The sequence below is a fragment of the Macrosteles quadrilineatus genome, unplaced genomic scaffold, assembly GCF_028750875.1.
Source record: "Macrosteles quadrilineatus isolate MER2022 unplaced genomic scaffold, UCM_ALF_1.0 Scaffold_9__3_contigs__length_116548681, whole genome shotgun sequence".
NCBI classification, from domain to species: domain Eukaryota; kingdom Metazoa; phylum Arthropoda; class Insecta; order Hemiptera; family Cicadellidae; genus Macrosteles; species Macrosteles quadrilineatus.
The window spans coordinates 72,081,725-72,087,937 of NW_026542602.1; the positions used below are offsets into that span (position 1 = coordinate 72,081,725).

General features: G+C 36.1%; 1 protein-coding gene across 1 annotated transcript in view; it reads left to right on the forward strand.

The window, feature by feature from the left end:
• Positions 1–459: 459 nt before the first annotated feature.
• LOC129002148 (uncharacterized) overlaps positions 460–6,213 on the forward strand; it is a 67,449-nt gene continuing 61,695 nt past the window's right edge. The window contains exons 1-2 of the mRNA XM_054429745.1: positions 460–725; positions 2,057–2,217. The gene's annotated coding sequence lies outside the window, so the exon portion shown is untranslated. The remainder of the gene's footprint in view (positions 726–2,056; positions 2,218–6,213) is intronic.

Here is a 6,213-nt window from a genome sequence, read left to right on the forward strand (position 1 = left end):
ACCCTGTATGGAGTGGCTTAATACACTTAAAACTAGTCCCAATCGATTTAAAATAACTAAAACCATCGAAAACCACACCTCACTCGACCTTAAACGTAAAAAGAAAATTATTCGGGAACAAGGGCCCTTCGGATCAAAAAAGGCCCCAAAAAGGGCCTTAGGACACCCAAAATTTTGGGGACTCATCGGATCTTCATTTCTCGTATTATTAGTAACTCACAGGTGAAATTTCATGAATGTACAAATTTTGTTGATTATAAAACCCTATTTTACCTGTACTATATAGAGTTGATTTCATCATTTTGCGCTTTACTCTTTGGTTATATTTGGGTGTTAGTAGCTTCTGGCCCGTCTGTAAGTTTTAATGTTAGTTGTGGTGTGTTGCTTTGCTAACGTCGTCTACTTTACGTCGTCTGTCAGTCAGTATCAGCTTGTCTTATCTTTCTTTATCCATTCTGCTTCAACCGTGTACCACTGTACCAGTGATACCGCAACATTCACTTGTTGAAAATAAGAAGTAGTAAACTTTTGTATTTTGTTGTCAGTTGTTAAAAAATATATTGTGTGTTAAGCGGTATATTTTCGGAGACCTAATGCGATAAATTCCTCAAAATCGCAGTTTTTTTTAAGTTATTGAATGGAGGTCATGACTGCAAAATCTTTTGTCTCGTATTTAATTATGATTCCCTGTCAGAGTTATGGTTTTACTGTGTTAAAGCCCAGAGGTAAGTTAGTACTACCACAGACTAGGGATTGAAACATAAATTACATAGGGCGGAATACTGGTTTAAAGCTATAATTACACAAGAAAGATTGGTGGGATGGAAAGGTTCAAAACATGGGTACAGTTTCTTAACTGGGCTACAATAATATCGATTGACACTATCGATTTGATTACCGTAGTAAACATTCATACGATTTTTTCACCATCAGCAAGTTTGGTTGGTTAGGTTAGGTTATGATGGTTTTATTTTATAATAGATAGGCTATAGCCTATTTAAAAATATCGATTATTAATCAATATTTTCAATTTGATTGTTTCAATCGATATTAGCGTAGCCCAGTACCCAAAAACGTTTATAGAGTAAATCATTGGTGTAAGTTAAGGCTTGAAACCATCGATAAATAATAACGAATAAGGGTGGATCATCAAGTCATTCAGCCTAAATAGTTACTAGAACAGAACCAAAGAAACTCACAAGAAAGAGATTATCCAATAAGGCTATAGAGGAGTTCATGTAAAAGTAAATCACTAGCCTACTACTTCGCTGGAGTATTTTAGAAATAAAGTAAGTTTTACAATTGATTTAGCATATGTTTTATTTTTTTTTAGGCTTACCTCCGTTAGTAGTACAAAATTTTATCTACTTCAATTATGATTCAAAGCTGACATGTTTGTTGCAATGCAACATCATTGGAGCTTTAAACGTCAAAAACATCAAAATTAACACAAAAGGCAAAACGACACGAGACATTTAACACAAAACAACATGATAGCGCTATCATGACACAGCATGGCGGCAGTTTTAATTAGACGAGTCTAGTGAAGACCAGTGATCAATGAGTGTGTGTACAAGGAGTGTGCATTTAATCTAAACATTAAAATTTAAGCTAGGCCTATGGGTATAAGTTGGGAATGGCTGCGACGGAGAGCTAGCTTCCTTTGACCAGCATATCAAAGGATAAGTCTTGCTATCCTGGAACTTCAAGAGTCTAGGGCAGGCAGTGTAGAGAAGACGGGTAGACTTCCATATCTGTTGGCACAAACAACCGAATGAAAGTATCGGTTATTCGATATAGGCCTATTGACTATCGAGATATCGTTTGCGGGTTAGTTAGGTTCAAATTCAAATATATTTATTTGTGATAATACAACATCTTGGCCTCGCCAAGCTTACAAAACTTGTCGGCAAGGTCCAATTGATTCACAAAAATTAACAAACAAAATTTACATTTTTTTCTCTTTTCTTTTTAGGTTAGGTTAACCAAACAATATATTGAATGAAAAAAATCGATATATTGATCGATATTTTCAATCGGTTGTTTGTGCCAACAGGTACGGAATCTACCCGAGAAGACTATGGTTCAGTGAGTTGGAGATCAACAAGTGTGCTCAATCCCTGTACACATTGGATTTTGTGCTAGGCCTACGGGTATAAGTTGGATAGACCTGCTAGTGGCGACTGACAACTTTCTGATCATTTTGAATAACTTAAGGTCTGAGGATTAATATCATGGGGATATTTATTTTTATTTGAGAAAAAACTAGCCTATGACTGTTGTGGTAATATCCTGATACAGTATCTAGGTTTTAAACCTATCACGAATAATATCAAAATTGAATCCTGCCGGTTCCGAGCAATCATTATAAGCTTGTTTGTGCCTATAATATAGGCTAGGGTATTTTTTATTGATTAAGATACTGATTTGAATTAACTCTCTGATTTTAATTAAGGCTCTCAGGGTTGACTAACCTAGGCTACAGGGTTTAGAGGGCATAGATGACTGCACATGGGCAGTAGGCGAGTAGTTCTCTGATTAGGCCCTTATTAGACGAGGCAGCCAAGTTGCGCAGCCAGCCGGGCAGCCAGTCGGCCAGCCAGTCACTGGGCATTGGTTCTTATGGAGCTTATTACACGAGGGCAGCCAGTTGCGCAGCCCCCCACTGTTTGGCTGCTGGCTGGTTGCCGAGCCCGGCGACCGGACAGGCAACCACTGGCTGCTCGGTCTGGTCGCGCTCCTGTGTAGCTTACGGATCTTATTACACTGGGCAGCCAGTCGCCCGCTGCCGCACATCAGTAGTAATGGAAACACACTAGTTCACTCGTGGAAGTGCGTTCATCTCATTATCATCTGCGCAAAGTTCGTCAAAAAGGGTGTAATACAATAATGTATAATCCTTTTTCTGTTCTTGATGAAAGAATAGGATGTATATGCATTCTCCGCTTCCTTCGTCTTCTCTTTTTCACGAGTAGTAGAAGAAGCAAATATTCATCTCGCATTCTGACAGCGTCTCTCCCCAACAGAACTGTTCCACCAACACTGTTCCACTGTCAACAAGAGACTGGCCTAGTTGGTAATTTTGTGGCTGCTCTACTGGTTGCCCTACTGGCTGCTGCGCTAGGCAGCAGGACAGGCGACTGGCTGCCCGGCTGGTGGCGCGACTTGGCTGCCTCGTCTAATAAGAGCCTAAAATAGAAACAGCATTTTGGTCAAGGTAGTGTGTTGATAATTTTATCAATATTATAGCTTTTATTAACCCGCCTTGTGGTAACAGTTGTGAGGTTATCGTTGATAAGTTACTATGTCACTCACATTATCTTATACTCTTTTGGCTAAATTATCGGGTTGTAAGAACAATTAGTCAGCAACGAGCTCTGGAGAGTTAAAAATCAGTGTAGGTTTTGTGGTAATTAGTGTTTGATTGTTTAGTGACTGTTTTATAATACCGTACCTAGATATGAGTCAATACTTAATTTCTTATACCAGGCTTTTAGCATAACGACAGACATTAGGACTCCAACTAGCAATTGATTGTAAATTTAGCTATTTTTGCACGTTTGCTATTATTTTTCCGTAAGGAAAAGTATGCCACAACTATGGTAAATAAAAAAGTATTTTAGTTATCTCCATCTATATATAAGAGAACTATATGGATACCTAATTTTGTAATTGACTTAATTTGTTTTCCATTTAAAAAATCATACTTCATCATCATTTTACCATTATATTAATATCGTAAATAACTTACATTTTTAATTGAACAAGATTTAACTTAAGTCTACCCAAGTTTGCACAATCAACTATATTCGTTGGATCAGCTGATAATAAAACATGTGTTCACTAAATACAATTTCCTTGACTGTCAAATTATTTTGCTTTTGAAAATTTTAAAATATAAATTTAATATTCAACTTAAGAGATCTGATTTATGATTTAAAGTTGTTGATTTGCTGATCTGGTAAATAACAGAAATACGGTATTTCAAACTCTTTCTTATCAATTTATACAACCTTTTTCCTAATACATGTCTAAACAAGCAAAATACATTCAACTCTACTTATTTTCCATAAGAATAACAAGGGAATTTTTAATATACAGTTTTTTAGAATTTTCTCTCTAACAATATGGCCTACAACAACGCTTCAATATACTAAATAATTTGTTTTTTTAAGCTCTACAAAATGGTTTGGAAAGAAATTGCGAAATTTTATGTTTTTACAGTCAAAAATGGGAAAAACCTATTTTTAACCCATAAAACCCCGTATAAACCCCCGTTCCCATAGTCTGATTATGCTGGTTCGCGAACTCGTTCAAATAAATGTAGGTTTACACGTTTATACCAAATTTCATCGAAATCGGAGCATTTTTGTTCGAGTTATCGCGCTAACGGACACATATATATATATATGAATTTGAACGGATGGTGTTTTTGGCCTCTGGGGACATCAAAACAAAAAAGTATATCGGTCCCGGGTCCAGGTCCTACCATGAGACCTACGGTAATAGCTTATTCCCTATATGGGAAATTCGCTAAAAGTAAACAATGAGGATAATTTTGGAACATCTCAAGTTTAATTATTTCTTCTTGGAATGCATATTAAAAGTAAACATTTAATTTCTAATATTACCTTAAATATATGAAGGTCGTCATTTAATAAATAAGTACATAGAACACGAACACACGAAAACGCACATTGACACAAACATTTAACATTAAAAATACCGAGTACTCGGGAACACGGGACACGTGACGCGACCGGGTGGAAGTTGTACAGTAGCTCGAACTGTGTTCCCGAGTACTCGGTCTTTTTAATGTTAAATGTTTGTGTCAATGTGCGTTTTCGTGTGTTCGTGTTCTATGTACTTATTTATTAAATGACGACCTTCATATATGGAAGTGAATAACGACGCCTTGTACGTCCTGAAGATAGTTCCCTGTGAACCGAAACTATAGTTGCCACAAGCAGCATATTGTATTACTGAATGCAGGTATTTAAACCATTATAAATATTCAAACGTAATCCGGAGGCTAACAACTCTTAAAAATGAAATTTCCTTAAAAGTTTGTGAGGCTGAAAAACTAATTTTTACTATGCCAATTTATTCTCTCGTTGTGTGTTAGATAGCAACCCAACCTCTGATTATAGAATATTTGTTAGGGAGTGAGCTGGTCCAGTGGTAGAGGTAAGGATCGTGGTCCCTGAGGTCCCGGGTTCAAATCCCGCCATATAGCCGATATATTTTTGGCCTATCTAAGTGATAATGCTGCAACCCCTAGGACTACTCTGAATCAATATGAAAAACGAACCTCGGCCACAGCCTAGCGTTTTAAGACAAAAACCTATAGAATTTTAGATATTTTTTGCTTAGTACACAAATGGCATGTTGAAGATAGGCAAATAGTAATTCACTCAGTTTGCAGGTTTTCTGCAGTTGGTTATTTTACCTTTAAAAGATTGCTTCGGGGCTAAACAAATTAAGATTAGAGAAAAACGTCATCACATAAAAATAATAGGTTTATTACACCCAGTTATATGGATTAGATTAATTCACCTGCTAACTTAAAATATGTAAGTTGCATATATATACCAAAAATACTGATTTGCCTACTATATCAGGTTTACACTTCCAATAAATGTAAAGTAGCCATTTAAAATGCGTTTTTCAGAAAAAACCTTTGTCTCTTGTTTACACTCTGAATGTGGCTAAAGACTTTACTGAATGTAATCATCTGTTAAATTCACGTTTGAACGTGTTGTAAAACAGGGTTTTCAACAGGACTGAACCTTAAGAAATCAGCTTATAAAATAGTTAAATAAACCCAGGTGGATAAGGCTTAAAACAAATTACCTTTTTACCTATCATTCGTCTCTGTGGTAGAATACAATCTTAAAAATAAAACTACTATCATAAAAATTAGTTAAGTATGACGGGAAAATAGTACATTACGTTACTAGCCCGGAAAGTGGAGTACCGTGCGAGGCGTAGCCGAGTTCGACTTTACCGCGAGTACGGTTAGGCTTACGGGACGAGTAACGTACGATAGGCCTACTTTCCATAATAATGCACAGAAAAATTAATCATAACAAATTTATGTAAATGAAATGAAATGAAATGCTTTATTTCCGTGAACATGATACATGTATGGAAAAAGTCAAATAAACTAATACTAGGTTAAAGTACTAAAAAAAAATACATGATTTGTTTGTT